Source organism: Eretmochelys imbricata, chromosome 3, assembly GCF_965152235.1.
Source record: "Eretmochelys imbricata isolate rEreImb1 chromosome 3, rEreImb1.hap1, whole genome shotgun sequence".
Lineage (NCBI taxonomy): Eukaryota > Metazoa > Chordata > Testudines > Cheloniidae > Eretmochelys > Eretmochelys imbricata.
The window spans coordinates 57921585-57939040 of NC_135574.1; the positions used below are offsets into that span (position 1 = coordinate 57921585).

The 17456-nt window shown below is 42.8% G+C and overlaps 1 protein-coding gene and 1 pseudogene across 5 annotated transcripts in view; one reads left to right on the forward strand and one right to left on the reverse strand.

Moving 5' to 3' along the window:
* The window catches only part of KCNQ5 (potassium voltage-gated channel subfamily Q member 5), a 515957-nt gene that overhangs the window by 154928 nt on the left and 343573 nt on the right, over positions 1-17456 (forward strand). The window lies entirely within an intron of this gene.
* LOC144263353 (18S ribosomal RNA) lies at positions 3535-4460 on the reverse strand (annotated as a pseudogene).

The following is a 17456-nucleotide window of genomic DNA, read 5'->3' on the forward strand; positions in this document are numbered from 1 at the left end:
ATAAAAATAAAATAACAAAATCAAGGGAGTTGGCTAGCTGGGAAGCCCAAGGAACCATGTTGTCCCTGAAAGTTTAGTCAGAATCCATGCGTTCTCGCAGAAAGATTCAATTCCATCAATCACCATTTTCTTGGGGAGAACTGTTCCTTTGGAAAACTTTTGACCACCTTTATGCATTGCACTTTTTGCCACAATATCACACTGGGAACTCATGTTGAGTTGCTTGTCCATTATGACCCCTAAATCCTGTTCAGAGTCACTAAAAGAAAAGGAGTACTTGTGGCACCTTAGAGACTAACCAATTTATTTGAGCATAAGCTTTCGTGAGCTACAGCTCACTTCATCTGATGCATCTGATTCATCTCCTTTTTCTTTTTGCAAATACAGACTAACACAGCTGCTACTCTGAAACCTGTCATTATTCAGAGTCACTGTCTGCCAAGATACAGTCCACCATTCCATAGGTGCAAGCAAACAATATATGTTTTAATACAGCTAAACGTAAATGTATATACCTGGAACAAAGAATGTAGGCCATACTTACAAAAATGGTAGATTCCATCCTGAGGGAAACAGTGATTCTGAATATTTGGGGTTCATGGTGGATAATCATCTGAACATGAACTTTCAGTGATGTGCTGTGGCCAACAGGGCAAATGGGTTACTTGGATGCATAAACAAGGCAATCTCATATAGGAGTAGAGGTTATTTTACCTCTATATTTGCCATTGGTTCAACTGCTGCCAGAATACTGTGTCTCAGTTCTGGTGTCCACAATTCAGGAAGGATATTGATAATTGGAGAGCAGGTTCAGAGAAGACTGCAAGAATTATTAGAAAAAAATGCCTTATAGTCATAGATTCAAGGACCTCAGTCTGTTTGGGTTAACAAAGAAAATGTTACGGATGACTTGATCACAGTCTGTAAGTATCTGCATGAGGGCAAATATTTGATAATCAGTTCTTCAATCTAGCAGAAAAAAGTGTAACAGGATCCAGAAACTGAAGCTTGACAAATTCAGACTGGAAATAGGTGTACATTTTTAAGGGTGAAGGTAATTAACCATTGGCACAGTTTACCAGGTGTTGTGGTGATTCCCAGTCACTGACAATTTTTAAATCAAGATGAGATTTTTTTTAAAGATATGCTCTATTTCAAAATACATTATTTTGGGGAAGTTCTGTGTTATATAGAAGTCAGACTAGGTGATCACAATGGTGCCTTCTGACCTTGCTATGTTATTCCATGGGAAAGGAGGAAGAGAGGCAGTTAACATTAGACACACTCCTAATTCTTAGGCAGCCAGTGAAGTGAAAACAATTCATTTTGGTTCTTCCAAAATGGGACTTTTCTAGAAAAATCTTCCCACCAAAAAAGTTTGTGATTTTTGGCAGGTCATCCCAGTTTGGGATGAATTTTTTTCCCCAGAAATGTGAGCTTTTTCATGGAAGGGGATATACATTTTCCGGCCAGCTCTATCCTGAAAGAGCATTGTTACTGGTTATTTGCAGTGGCTATATCATATCAATCTATTAAACAGATTGCTGAAATCCAGCCAAGGAAACTGGATCCATGAGTTTCCTCTGTGGTGGAAGGAGAGGTGTTAGGAGGAGTTATTTATAAGTCCCACTCCAGGGAAGTAGAAAATATAGTGCTTTGAAGAACCTCCTAGTTGCTAGTAATTAGAACTAACTAAAGAGATAGGTACAACTGCTACTCAGTGCTTGGATTGGTAGAGAAATTTTTGATTTAATATTTAAAAACAACTAGTTGAAGATGAACTCAAATCAGTATTAAAAAAAATTCCAAATAAATTTCCTGTATATGAATTAAAATCACGGAAGCTCTAGAAGCTTTTAAATTCTCCAAAAATAGCCCTAAGCCCAAAGATAGCATAGCCAGAATTCCTGTTCAAAGCCTTTGGCAGGAGGCACTTGCACAAGTTATTGTTTAAACTTGCCCTGCTATACAACTCTGTCATCTTGTATGAGGAGGCTGGTTTTGCTTTTTGAATTAAAAGATGGCATTCCTACGCCACGACCAAATTTCTCTGAAAGAAGAAAAAAAAGAAAAGAAAAAGAACACTTTACTTAATAGAAACTGAAACTAAAAAAATCTCCTGAGCAGTATGTCTATCTGACTTTTATCTCCAGTACCTCTCCCTGTAGTGTCTAAGGTACACCTACACTTCCAGCAGCATGTAATGGACAGACACTGCACGTCCTGCTAGCAAAGGTATTAGTAGCAGTGTAGATGGTGAGGAAGGGCTTAGGTGAGTAGAGTTGAGTGCCCTACATGCCTGAACACCCAGAATATATATCCTACATCCTCTCTACATGCCCAAGCAGTGCCTTCCATGTCTCCACTGCTATTTGTCGCAGTGTAGTGCTCCGCTGCCTCCCTGCTTGCCAGAGTCTTTCACTGTGGCATGTGGCTATAGGTATAGCGCCTGTTCTCTATACCAGTGGTTTTCAAACTTTTTTTCTGGCGACCCAGTTGAAGAAAATTGTCGATGACCGCGACTCAACAGAGCTGGAGATGAGGGGTTTGCAGTGTGGGAGGGGCTCAGGACTGGGGCAGAGGGTTGGGATGCAGGGGTGAGGGGTTTGAGGTGTAGAAGGGGGCTTCAGTTTGGGGGGGCTCAAGGCTAGGGCAGGGGGTTGGGGTGCAGGAGGGGGTCAGGGTTCTGGGCTTGGGGGTGCAGGCTCTGGAGTGGGGTCAGGGATTTGGGGTGCAGGAAGGGGCTCTGTGCTTGGGGGGGCTCAGGGCTGGGACAGGGATTGGGGGTGTGAGGTTGGGGCGTGGGCTTACCTCGGATGGCTCCCGGTCAGCGGGGGGGGCGTGAGCCTAAGGCAGGCTTCCTATTTCTGATGCAAAGAGAAATTATAAAAGTGAGGGGGGAGACTAAGTTTGTGTAGAACATTGGTAACTGTAGGACTAAAATGGGTGATAGCCCTCAAATTGAAGGCCATTTGACAGGCATGGGTGCTCCTATACAGTTGAGGCCAGAGCTTTAAAGCTGCCCTCCTAAAGTGGTGACTATGGTTGCTCAACCTCCTGAAGAGTGAATCCCCTCATGAGCAGAGCCACTTCTATGGGTGTTATGTTCTGCAGCCACAGCTTGTGCCCTGGGGAATTTATCTGTCCCTGTATCGATATATTTTGCATGCCTTATGTTTTAATATTCCTTTTTATTAAGGGGATATGACACTCATGGATGGTACAGTAGTTGGTTTCCATAACAGTTTGATTAGTACATAATAATAATTGCATAAAATGAATATCTTGCAATTATGTGGAAGCAAAATACCATCTGTGTTCTTCCTCTCTTTATCTTCAGTTTGTTTTTGGACACCTCTTGCTAAATGATTCAGTAAGGCATGTGTATAGTTGCCCAGACTGCATATTATACGATGGACAAAGAGGGTGAGGTAATATATTTTATTGGACCAACTTCTGTTGGTGAGAGAAGCTTTTAGGCTTACTCTCTCTAATATCCTGGAACTGATGTGGCTACAACATTCCAATATTGCATGATGGTCAGATATGCTAAACAGAATTAGTAAGTCAAGGTGGGAGAGGTAATATCTTTTGTTGGACCAACTTGTGTTGTTGGTGAGAAACAAGGTTTCGAGCTCACATAAAGCTCTTCTTTAGGTCTTCTTCGACCAGCCTGTTTTGAACACACTAATTTTTTCAAAGTAAACGCTTTGGACCCCCAGGACACTCAGTTAAGAGCATCAAGGGAGCGCCAAGAGGCAGGGGCTGGGACAGGCGGTAGCTCGCCTCGCGGCGGACTGCCAGCTCAATCCCAAGATCCAACTACGAGCTTTTTAACTGCAACAACTTTAATATACGCTATTGGAGTTGGAATTACCTCAGCTGCTGGCTCCAGACTTGCCCTCCAATGGATCCTTGTTAAAGGATTTAAAGTGTACTCATTCCAATTACAGGGCCTCGAAAGAGTCTTGTATTGTCATTTTTCGTCACTACCTCCCCAGGTTGGGAGTGGGTAATTTGCGCACCTGCTGCCTTGCTTGGATGTGGTATCCGTTTCTCAGGCTCCTTCTCCGGAATCAAACCCTGATTCCCCATTACCCGTGAGCACCATGGTAGGCACAGGAAGTAACATCGAAAGTTGATAGGGCAGACATTTGAATACATCTTAGAGGCCACGAGGGCGTGTGATCGGCCCAAGGTTATCTAGAGTCACCAAAGCAGCCAGGCGAGCCTGGGTTGGTTTTGGTCTGATAAATGTATGCATCCCTGGAGGTCAGCACTCATCGGCATGTATTAGCTCTAGAATTACCACAGTTATCCAAGTAAGGGTTGAAGCAACCAAAGGACCATAACTGATTTAATGAGCCATTTGCAGTTTCACTGTATAGGCCATGTGTACTTAGACATGCATGGCTTAATCTTTGAGAAAAATGTGTGCTACTGGCAGGATCAACCAGCCTGGAAATGATTAAGTAAGGGGACATGCTGGATAACTCTCTGCAAAGACAGACATAACCCATTGACACTAATGCAATTTACATTCTTATGAGGGGAGGTAAATGTACATGGGGGTATAATCCTTTTATATATTATATAGAGCCACTGACCAAAAACCCAGACCCTCCTCCATTTTGTCAAATATTGTACTATCTTTGGGGTACAAAGTGGTTTGATGAATTTAAAAAATCTTCATTGCTACTTTTGTGTTATTGCCTGTTTTGTGGCTACTTTACTTGGGTTAACAGAATAATAATTATGCTGTTTTAACAATATGTCACTGATTGAATTACACTTCCTTCATATAATGGAAAAATGATCTGTAATAATAATCAGCTTTTTGTTTCCCAAAATGAAGAGTGTGGAATTATCTTCCTGCACTCCGCAACTCTGGTGGCAGAGTAAAGTGGTACTGCACTATAGATGGACATTGATCATTACTGTTGTATACAAGAAGCTAACATTTATGCCAGCAATCTCTTTTTGAAAAGGTGCAGTTTTTCTATTTTTAGAAAAAATGTTACAATTTTTTCCACAATCACTCTAAAATATATGTACAGTCTATTTGACTTTATGCAGATTTCCTTCAAAAGGCCTTCATAATTGCTTTCAAATGTTAGTAGCAATGGGTGCAGACAGCACCAGCAATGCAAAAAATTTAATACAGGACCTAATACATTGATACATATCCGAGATTGACACTTTTAATCTAAAGTAAGTATTATGGGGTAATACTTAGTTGTGACACATAAATGGAAATCCTTGAGATCCTTCTGTCACAGACCAAGTCTAGCACCCCCTCTTGGCCACTCTCCAGATTGCTGAATCCCCAGACACTGAATCCCCGTGTGCTTGAAAATACCTTAGATCTCAGTAGGTTGCAGTATTATTTCCTCCTTTGGTCTTTCTGGATCATTTCCTGGGCATTGATCCTCATTCTGTTACCCCTTCACAGAAATAGAGCCCCACAGGCCCCCAGGACCAGCATTGACCCCCAAGAAACTCCAGTACATTATACACACCTTCTCACAGAACTCCATCCAAAGGTTTGAGCCTTCTTGTTTACCACTCCAAGGGACCACATGACATGTGTAACATAAACACAAAAATACTTTGCACAAAATTCTTACACCCGTATTGATCTTTACTTAATCACATAAGAAATACACAGATCCATACACACATTTCCCTATATTAGTTTCCTCACCCTACAGAGCATTCTTTGTGCAAGGGTTAGGGTGGTCTAGGGTCATCCAGGGATCGACCATTGCAGTGCATGGCTTGAGTTCTGAAACACATAACTTCTTTCCTCAGCTTGCCTTCTGTGACCTCTGTGTCCTATCCCTTCCCCTCTCCTGCCCTAACTTCCTATAGGGCTCTCTAAGAATCCTCTCCCTGTGAGTCCTCTTGAAAACCCTGCTTTGTCATGTTCGTTGTGTTGCTTGTGGAACTGGAATCCCTTAGGATGCAGTTACTATTTTGTTCTCTTAGGTAAGGCCTATTCAGGTGATGATAATTCTTGATGATTTGATATTGTCTATGGTCTGGCAGAGAAGTATTTCCAGGCTTCTAAGCCATTATCGGTACACATAAATGGGGCAGCATTCATAAGTGGTACAGACAGATCCTCCAAATCATCACATCTCCCATACTCTACGTTGTGTATTACATCAGATCTGCACCACCCATAGGAGATGGCATGCTACATTATACCGTTGATTATACCGGCACCTGGTAGTGAACAGTGCCTTAAGCTTCAGAAGAAAATAAACAGTAGGGCTAGCAGCTTTTCCAACTGTGCATAGTTTGGACAATTTTATACAATGGTATTTTGTTCATATATAAAAGTGCACCTTTTATTTGGATTATAATTTCTTATTGTCTTCACTACCGGGGTAAATTGACCTAAATTACTGCTTACGTCGACTTACCCAGGTGTCTTCACTGCGCTGCGTTGATGGGAGACGCTCTCTCGTTGATTTACCTTACTCTTCTTGGGGAGCTAGAGTGCCGGAGTTGACCAGAGAGTGCTCTGCCATCAATTTAGTGGGTCTTCACTATACCTGCGAAATTGACACCATCTGCATCAATTGCAGCAGCATCAATCTCCCCGGTCGTGAAGACAAGCCCGCAGGGTTGGAGTAAATGAAAGCTAATTCAGTACCATATTTAAGACCTGTCCTCTTACCACAAGTGTACATGCTTAGCTTTAAGCACAGTAATTGTCTCATTGAAGTCAATGGGACTATTGATGTGAATATTAATTGTTTTTATCGTTAGGTTCATCTATACATGGAATAAAAATAGGGTGCAGAATGTACGTTCCTGGAGCTCCTTTCAGCTACAGACCTGAGTACACAATATTACATAATATAGCCGTTACATCCATCAGTTACACAATAGCATCAGTTACAAACTATTTAGAATTAGCTGAAATTTTGCATTTTTATTTGCCTTTTGTAATAAGAGTGCACTGAAAGCAGGCTGCAGATACAAGCATAACTGCTAATGTATGCATACCTCATTTTTATTATGTACTTATAATGGATTTTTTCAGTACAAATGAACAGCTTGTTTTTCTCTCAGAAACCACCTCATGCGTTCTGGACCTAGGAAAACAACAGACCATACCATATTAAATCTTGTATAATCTTGTATAAACATTGTACTGTTTTGTTTGCCACAGAAAACAAGCTTAATATTTACCCACACTGAGGATATGTGGGCCTTGCTGGGATGAGGTATTATGAACATTATCACTACAGACAATTGAAAGAAACAGTGTAGGAGTCACAATTACAGGTTCAAGAACCTATTTTTCTTCTTTCTCCCACACACACTCATCTGTTGTCATATTCTCTTTCGATGGTTTGCACATTTCCAGTGTTTTTCAGAATGTCCTTCGGTTAACTAGATTCATAACAACAACACAACATCTTTTATCATCATCCACTCAAACCTTCTTCACAAAATGGTACTGAAGTATTATTTACAGCTCAGATACATAGATGGGATTTAAGAACTGAAATGCTGATAGCATCATGAATCAATACATAGAAGAAGAGCTTAAATCAGAGGATAAAGCAGCTGTAGGTTTTTAATTACTGTGTGTGGAGGGGGTGTTGGTAGTCCATTGCTGCTATTGTTGCAATTATCATCTTCAGCTGTGCATATGACTCTGAAGTCCGAACCCTGATGCACAGAGTTGAGGGCATGGGAAGTCCGTATCTGTGATGCAGCTCCGTGGTGCTTTCACGTGCATCCTGGAGACGATTTCTCCGATCCCACTCGAACCTGTTTTATGCTGATCTTGTCAGAGACCGTCAGTGAGTCCTGTTCTGAGCCATTTATTCAAGTTCTTTGAGACGGATGCAAGTCCACTGAAGACTACTCTTCAGGTTATCTTTGAAGCGCTTATACGGATAACCCTTCTTTCTTTTTGCAGTGTAGACATACCCTAAAAGGAGAGAGAGGCACATTGCTCTCAGTTCAAGTACCTGGGCCTGGCACAGCCAGCAGCAGTGCAGCCCTCCAATTTCAGGGAAAATCCTGCTCTGCACCACTTGGAAGCATGATTAGTGTGATGCTGTTTTGGGGAATTTACCTGCTAAAATCTAAGAAGTCTCTACTCATCATGTGTGAAGTGTTATTTGTCAAAGGCTTTTAACTTGCCCAGATTTGTGTAGATTGTCACACAGACAGCAAAAGACACATCTCTGACACAAAGGCCACCCCCTACCAAATCTTAAGTCCCTGCTCCAAAGCAGAGAGGTACTAGAGCTGTTCAAAGAAAAAGTCACCACCAGTTTTTAATGTTGTCAAAACAGTGTATTTTTCCCTAGCCTTGTTCTTGGAAATGGCTGAACTGTTTTGAACATTTTTCAAAACAATTCAGCATGGAGCAGACACCAGGCATGGAAAATTTCAACAAAAACAATTAAAGTATGGGAAAGCATAAGCAACTGAAAACAGGGTCTTATAATGGAAAATGTCAGGCAACCTTAACAATAGGCAGTGTTGCCAGCTCTGCCTATAATCAAGAATAGTGGCAACATGCCTGAATTCTGCTGCTTCTGTTATCTAACTTCTGAATAGAGTACTGAGTTAAAACAAAAAATATGGGCTAAATTATCTGATTGTGTAATTTTAATGAGGTAAATTGTCTTGCGGTAGCAGAGAATTTGTCCTTGTTACTTCCAATCTGCAAATCTAATGTACTAAATGGAATTTGCTTGCAAGGCAAAGTGGGCCTGAAAGTTGTCAACAGATTAATGATAATTCAGTGAGCACTTTTTCAAAAAGGGAAGCCAGTGAAATCATTTGCAGAACACCTGTAAAATAATAGGGGCCTGAATATAGTGTGAGAAATCTTTATATGTTATAATCATGTGCAAGGAAATAAATAATAAACTGTAGGTGTTCAAATTAGGATTAAACCAAGCAAGGACTTTGTGTTTCAATCAATCTAATGTCTACAACTAGACATTAGATAAATGCAACCAATAAATGTAACAAAATAAGTGCCAAATTCTGTAACCTTACTTGAGCTGAGTAGTGTTTACTCAGATGAGTAGTTTCATTGCTAATTTATATGAGCAAGGCTTGCAGAATCTAGCCTAAAATATTAAAAAGGCCCCAGAATCAACAACGTTATTGTAATCTTTTCCAGGAGCCATAGCCATTCAGTGACCATGCCTGAAATCAAATTGAAATGTGCCATATCAACTATGATTACAATTATGGAGCAACAGGAGAGTCTTTTAAATTATACTGTTCTCTCTCTCTCTCGTCTCTCTTTTTTATTGGAATGGGAAATTAGAAACAGGATAATTCAACAACTCATCTCGGGGTAAAACAATCAAGAGGAACAGCTGCTAATTTGATTGAAATGGGAATGCAGCCAGAGGCCTGGAGCAGTTATTCTGGCAATCTCTATACTCTTCTCCACAAACTGCAGAAGAAGCCATGAATGGAGTGGTGACAAACCTCAAACCATTTGCAACATGAGATACAGTAACCATTTAAAAATGGTGCATGAAGCACAAAACTTAAATCAATATTATTTTACTTTTTATTTGAAAGCAACAGTGAGGTTGGATGATGCATATAGTTTGAGCATAAGCTTTCGTGAGCTACAGAAGTGAGCTGTAGCTCATGAAAGCTTATGCTCAAATAAATTGGTTAGTCTCTAAGTTGCCACAAGTACTCCTTTTCTTTTTGTGAATGCAGACTAATGCGGCTGTTACTCTGAAACCTGGCATATAGTTTAGTAAGTAATTATTACAGGGTTTAGAATAAAGCAGGTTACAGTTATGTTGGCAAGTGTTATAAATTAGAAAGTGAAAGTAATGGTGTTCTGTTCATTAGACCTTTAAAAATCTGAAAATAACTTCACAAGTCTATTGACAAAAATTGGGTTTTCAGTTAACCAAAAGTTTTTGCAAAAATATCTGTTTTCTGTGGAATTTTTTTATATTTTTCCATTGAAAAACCAAACGCTCAAAGGACCAAAGCATTTCAGCCAAAACCTGAAACATTTTGATTTGGATATGCTGCCACAGTGTTCCGTGGGAGTTGATTGGCCCCATGTTCCCATTGGACCAAAACTCCCTGGCCAGACTACATCTCCCATGATGCACTCTGGTCAGGGACTTCCATGATACATGATGTCTCCTCTTCAAGAGGGGAGACCATGATGCACCCAGAGATGTAGTCTGACCAGTGAACCCAGCCTACAGAGGAGAATGGGAGCATGAGGCACCTGGGCTATAACACCCATGAGGCACTAGGGCAGCATTTCTGAATCTAAATATTTAGGTTTTCAGCTAAAATTTTTCAGTATTAAAATTTTCACTGAAAAATCAAAATTTTCCATGGGGCGAGGGAGAAGGACCAATTTTCCAACCAGCTCTAGTCATGACACATTGGGTTAGATTACACCTTGGCCTATGTGCTTATGTAGAGGTATAAAGCGGAAGAAGAAATAACCTAACAGCTTTGGGCAGATTACCCAGGCTTGATTCCAAGTCTGCAGGGTTGATTGGGTGCTGCTCATTTGCTACTTCTCCACCAAAGCAGGTCATCAGGAAATGAGTGGATTTTTTGGAAAAAGAAAAGGAGTACTTGTGGCACCTTAGAGATTAACACATTTATTTGAGCATAAGCTTTCATGAGCTACAGCTCACTTCATCACTCATGAAAGCTTATGCTCAAATAAATGTGTTAGTCTCTAAGGTGCCACAAGTACTCCTTTTCTTTTTGCAGATACAGACTAACACGGCTGCTACTCTGAAACCTGGAATTTTGGGATTTACCTCCCAAAGCACTGGCCGGTGAGCCTGAGTTTGTGCTGGATAGGCCAGCAGCAAATTACAACTCCTGTAGACAAGGAAGAGCAGGGAGATAGCTGTGGCCCCTGGACCACATTTCCTTCCCTAGGATGCTCCTGGGGCAGCACAGGAATGCATTGCCTCTTATTCTGGGCTGTGTTTTGTGACACTATTTAGACCATTAACTTAAAATATTTAATGAGATTTCACATAACTTGATCCAAAAGTGAACATGCATTCAGGTATTGGTGGAGATTGTGGTATTCCAAATATTGGAATATTTTCTCCAATGGACAAGGTCAAATTTTAACTATATATGTTATGGTTTACCTTTTACTTCAAAAACCCCAAGTAGAATTTGAGTTGCAACACAGGTTGTCTTTGAAAACCAATAGCTTCCCCAGGCCAAATGCATTAGTACTTCATAAAGGGAAATACGTGAGAAATTGGGATGTCAGAAGTACCAAGTTAGAAAGAAGCTGGTTAGAGAAATAAAGCTTAATTAGTGTTAAAAACCTTTCAATCAAAGAAAAGTTATGTATTATAGGTTTAAAAAATTATATCTTGCAAAGCTGTACATTTATTACAAAATTGTGAGTTATCTATAATTACTTTTTGATGTGAATGAGACTAAATATATTTTATTCTAGAGTATGGCATCATGATCTCTATGGCAAAAGAGCCAGTGTGGATATTAATGTCCTGAATAATTAAAAGATTATGACAGGTTTCAGAGTATCAGCCGTGTTAGTCTCTATTCACAAAAAGAAAAGGAGGACTTGTGGCACCATAGAGACTAACAAATTTATTTGAGCATAAGCTTTCGTAAGCTACAGCTCACTTCATCGGATGCATTCAGTGGAAAATACAGTGGGGAGATTTATATACATAGAGAACATGAAACAAAGGGTGTTACCATACACACTGTAATGAGAGTAATCAGGTAAGGTGAGCTATTACTAGCAGGAGAGCGGGGGTGAGGAGGAAACCTTTTCTAGTGATAATAAAGGTGGGCCATTTCCAGCAGTTGACAAGAACGTGTGAGGAATAGTGTGGCGGGGGTGGGAGAGGAATAAACATGGGGAAATAATTTTACTTTGTGTAATGACCCATCCACTCCCAGTCTTTATTCAAGCCTAAGTTAATTGTATCCAGTTTGCAAATAATTCCAATTCAGCAGTCTCTCGTTGGAGTCTGTTTTGGAAGTTTTTTTGTTGAAGAATAGCCACTTTTAGATCTGTAATCAAGTGACCAAAGAGATTGAAGTGTTCTCCGACTGGTTTTTGAATGTTACAATTCTTGATTGTCTGATTTGTGTCCGTTTATTCTTTTACATAGAGACTGTCCAGTTTGGCCAAAGTACGTGGCAGAGGGGCATTGCTGGCACATGATAGTGTGGCTGATGTGATTAGGCCCTGTGATGGTGTCCCCTGCATAGATATGTGGACACAGTTGGCAACGGGCTTTGTTGCAAGGATAGTTCCTGGGTTCGTGTTTTTGTTGTGTGGTGTGTGGTTGCTGGTGAGTATTTGCTTCAGGCTAGGGGGCTGTCTGTAAGCAAGGACTGGCCTGTCTCCCAAGATCTGTGAGAGTGATGGGTCGTCCTTCAGGATAGGTTGTAGATCCTTGATGATGCTTTGGAGAGGTTTTAGTTGGGGCCTGAAGGTGATGGCTAGTGGCATTCTGTTATTTTCTTTGTTGGACCTGCACACCAAGAGCATAAGTGCAGGCTTTGCCCCAGAACAAAAAAGGAGCAAGACTTTCACCTCAGGGAGCTTCTTAGACCGCAACCTGCATCGGCGTGGCAAGACCCAGCACCAAACTCATTGGTAAGCAGCACCCCAGCAGCAGAGGTAGAAATGGCATTGCGGAAGGACTCTGGGAGAGACTGCAGCACCACCACTCCCCAACGCCAAAACTGGCAGGATCGACCCAGCACCAGTCCCATTCCCCGATGCAGAAGCGGCACCAGAAGCAGGGGAGGAGTGGATCTCTGACTCAGAGACCCACCCCTTTGGAGCCGGCTAATGGGGCGCATCCCAGAGAGGAGCACCCAGGGCCAAAGACTTTGGAATTGGCACTGTCGACTTCAGCCCCGCAAGAGGGACTGTCAAGTCCGTTGCCATTGGAATCCCCGAGCCAGGTCATTGAGGAGGTGGAATTGCCATCCACCCTGGACACTATTGAGGCTGTGAGGGACCTCATCACCATGACGGTATCGTGGTCGCTGGTCCTTCGAGCCAAGCCTCCCGTACCACACTGGTATCTCACTGTCTTGAGGCAAACTGGCAATGCTTCATCCCTGAGCACCGCTCGGAGTCCCGGCACTGCTCGAAGTCTCAGCGCTACTCGCAATCATGGCACCAGTTGGACTCGCAGCACTGGTCAGACTCACGGCACCGTTCCAGGTGGTGCCAGCGCTCCTGATCGCAACACCAATCCTCACCCTGATCCCATTGTGCAGCAGCTCCCGCGGCCAGTACCAGTCATCCCGGCGCTGGTCAGCATCCCCGCACAGACCCCGATCTCAGTACTGCTCCAGATCACCGCACCACTCCAGATCCTTGCACCGCTCCCCACTCCAGCTCTGCTCAGCACCGCCCTGGCCATCGCGGTCTTGGACCCTGTTTTTGGACTCGGAGACGGGGTCTAGATACTCAGACCAGGGCAGGCACTGGTCAGGCCATGAAAGGCCTGAGGTGGGTGCAGGGCCATGGCCTGCACAGTGGCAGGGACCAGAGCAGTGGCCATTTTGGACCCCGTGGGCGTACCACCAAGCCCAGGGCGCCCAATCCAAAGGTCTCCATTCAGCTGCCTCTGTACCATGGGTGCCAGAGGCATCAGCCAGTCGCCACACCCCTAGGGGTGCCGAGGAGGTACCCGGTTGCACTACCTCCCCTGGAACCAACGCCAGTTCCTGAGCCTGATCCAGGTGTGGTTGGCCCTGACAGAAAGGAGGGACAGGAAGTCCCTGGAGGACCCTGTTCTCTCATTAGTCTCCTCATCATCCTCCCTGGATGAGGCGGTTGCAGGCTCCTCTGTCTCTGGACTACCTCCCATGGACAGCCATGCCCACCAGGACCTCCTTTGCGGGGCAGCGCGAAATATGGTCCTGCAGGCCGAAGAGGCAGTGGAGTCGGGGGGTATGATGGTCAACATCCTGGCCCTGGAAGGCACATCGAGGGTGGCTCTACCCCTCATCAAGACTATACAGGCCAATGCTAAGACCATGTGGCAAACTGCAGCCTTCATCCCTCACACCGTGAAGCATGTGGAGAGGAAGTATTTTGTCCCATCTAAGGGATACGAATACCTCTTCACTCACCTGCAGCCTTGCTCATTAGTGGTGGTTGCAGTAAATGGAAAGGAGAGGCAGGGACAACAAGCCCCAGCGCCTAAGTCCAAGGACGCCAAAGCACCTAGATTTATTTGGGCGCAAAGTGTATTCCATTGAGCGGTTGCAACTCAGGATTGCCAATCAGCAGGCAATTCTGAATAGAGACAGCTTCAACTCCTGGAACTCGATGCTCAAGTTTAAGGAGCTGGTGCCAACAGAGTCCAGGGAGGAGTTTGGAGCAATAGTGGAGGAGGGCAAGGTGGTAGCACAGACCTCTTTACAAGTCTCACTGGATGCTGCGGACTCAGTGGCGTGCACCTTGTCCTCTGGTATTGCCAGGAGGCATAGCTCATGCCTGCAGGCCTCAGGACTCCCTCCCGAGGTTCAACAAACCATGCATAGCTCACTCCATTCACCTGGAAGCATCCTATCTACCAGGAGTTCAGAACGCACTGGCGGACCACCTCAGCAGGTCCTTCCACGATCATGAGTGGTCCATCCAGCTGGATGTCATACACTTCATCTTCCAAAGATGTGGGTTTCCCCCTGATTGACCTGTTTGTCATTCGATGCAACAGGAAGTGCCCAGTGTTTTATCCTAAGCCTCATGCCAGTAGCCGTGAGCAGAGGCTGCACTCTCTGGAAGTTCGGCAGGCGCTAGCCTTCTGCATTGAGCACACTAAGCCATTCAGGCAGTCGAACCAGCTGTTTGTGGTGGTGGCAAACCTGATGAAAGGACTCCCGGTCTCATCTCAAAGAATATTTTCCAGGATCATGTCATGCATCCACATGTGCTACGAGCTGGCCAGAACACCTGCCCTGGCTCTTACGGCACACTCCACGAGGGCTCAGGCCTCATCGACGGCGTTCCTGGCCTAGGTCCCGATACAAGAAATCTGCAGGGCAGCAACTTGGACCTTGGTACATACATTCATCTCTCATTATGTCATCATCCAGCATGCCAGAGATGATGCAGCTTTCGTCAGAGTGGTGCTCCAATCAGCGATGCCATACTTCGACCCCGCCGCCAAGGTGGGGCTTGGGAGTCATCTAATTGGAATCGACATGAGCAATCACTCAAAGATGAAAAAACGGTTACTCACCTTCTCGTAACTGTTGTTCTTCGAGATGTGTTGCTCATGTCCATTCCAAACCCACCTGTCTTCCCCTCTGTTGGAGTAACAAGAAGGCAGGAAGGAACTGAGGAGGTGCTGGGTTGGCAGGGTCATATATTGAGCACCATGAAGGCGCCACTCCAGGGGGCTCCACAGCCAACCTGAGGGTGTTGCTAGGGGAAAAACTTTCCCACAGTTGTGCACGTGGCGCGCACACACCTAATTGGAATGGATATGAGCAACACATCTAGAAGAACAACAGTTATAAGACTGTGAGTAACCATTTTTCCCCGTTTGTTTTAGTTAAATACTCTTGTGGAATACCCTTTACTGAAATAATGCCTTTTAATTAGTGGTTTTTCAAAGTGGCTTAGTTTGTAGCAGATATTTTTAAGACTAAGCACTTGTTTTAAATTCATACAGCAAAGTTTTGAAGTGAAATAGAGACTGTTATTTTAAGTATTCAGACCAGGAAAAATAATTATTCCATGGCATTTCTTTATCAAACAGCATGCATAGGCAATAACAAATTTTTGTACTTTGTGCCTTTCCTTTCTCAGGCATAAATGCTGACAATTTTTAGCATTAACATAAAATGATGTCTCTTATACAGCATTTACTTTTTAAAATGATTGCATCTGGGTGTGCAGCTAATAAATTGGTATTCTACCTTCTCCCTACAGTTTTGATAAGGTAAGAATATATCTCTGTATTTTCTTCAGAGGTTTACAACTCACCCATAAATATAGGCTCCAGGCTGAAGTCAGTACACAAGATCTCTGCCAAATCAAGGGTTTTGGAAGTTTTAAAAAATGCTGTCTGTTTTTCAGTTGGAAGGGCCCAATTCTGCTGAAAATAGCCACAATATAGAAGCCCTAGAAGGCTCTCAGATCCAGACTCCTGACAAGATTATCCTTTTCAAGGGAATACTAAAGAAGCCCACAAAATATTAAACCAGCTCTGTAGTCACAAGTTAACTGTCACTTGGGAGTTTAAAAATGCATACATATGAGTTCTCAATGTCCTGTGCTGCTCTACTCTCTATCCGCAGGACTGTCAAACCTCTCTGTCTTTGGCTGTGAGGCAAGAGAGAATTAATTCTGTGGGAGGCTGGAGTAATTCACCTGGGCAGTCAGGATAACAGACTCAGAGTCCTTTCATCAGCTGTTTTTCCTTAAAAATAAAAGAAGTACTTGTGGCACCTTAGAGACTAACCAATTTATTTGAGCATAAGCTTTCATGAGCTACAGCTCACTTCAGCGGATCCGTCTCTAAGGTGCCACAAGTACTCCTTTTCTTTTTGCGGATACAGACTAACACGGCTGCTACTCTGAAACCTGTTTTTCCTTAATTACCTAGGGACTGCTGCGAAGCATGGTCCTACCGCTAGCCTTTCTGCTTCAGAAAGCCCCTATACTCCATGTTTATAATAATAGTTAGCAATTATATAGTGTTTTACATGTTTAAAGCACTGTATAGTCATTAACTAATCCTCACAATAGCCCTGTGATGTAAATTGTATAATCCCCATTTTTCATACGGAAAAACTGTTAAAGAAAGGACAAAGGGCTTTTTTCAAGGCCACACAGCAAGTAGTAGAAGAGCCAGGATTAGAAAGGAGGACCTCCTGATTCCCAATCCCATACTCATTCTTCCTGATGACACTGCCTTCTGGGAAACTTTGTAGGAGGTCTCCACAGACGGCACTGGGTTAGACATAATCAGACAAAGGAGAGATGCTGGGATAACACAGAAGGGGATATTGTAAAATGCCTAATTTGTTCTTGGTGGGTGTTAAAGATGAGCATTTTCCCCTTCATATTCAGATACAAACTCACAAATTAATAGCCTAAGGAATACACAGAGCTTTCCTGAGCCAGTAGTCATGGAGATTACATTTATTGGGTTGTTCTTAGAAATGCAAAAGAAATAAAAGTATACTTGCTTTGGATGCATTTTTTATCCTTTGAGGCTATTAGAAGCAGAACTTTTCTCTTACAGCTAGGAAATGCAATAGAAATCACACCAAGGAAATCAAGAGATAAGCAAGTTACCAAGACTATGATAATAAGAACTGAATACTTTAATTATTAATTATAATGTGTTTTATGAAAAATCATTTATTAATTACTATTATCTAAGCAGACAACCCTGAAGAAAACAACAGTATTTATTTTG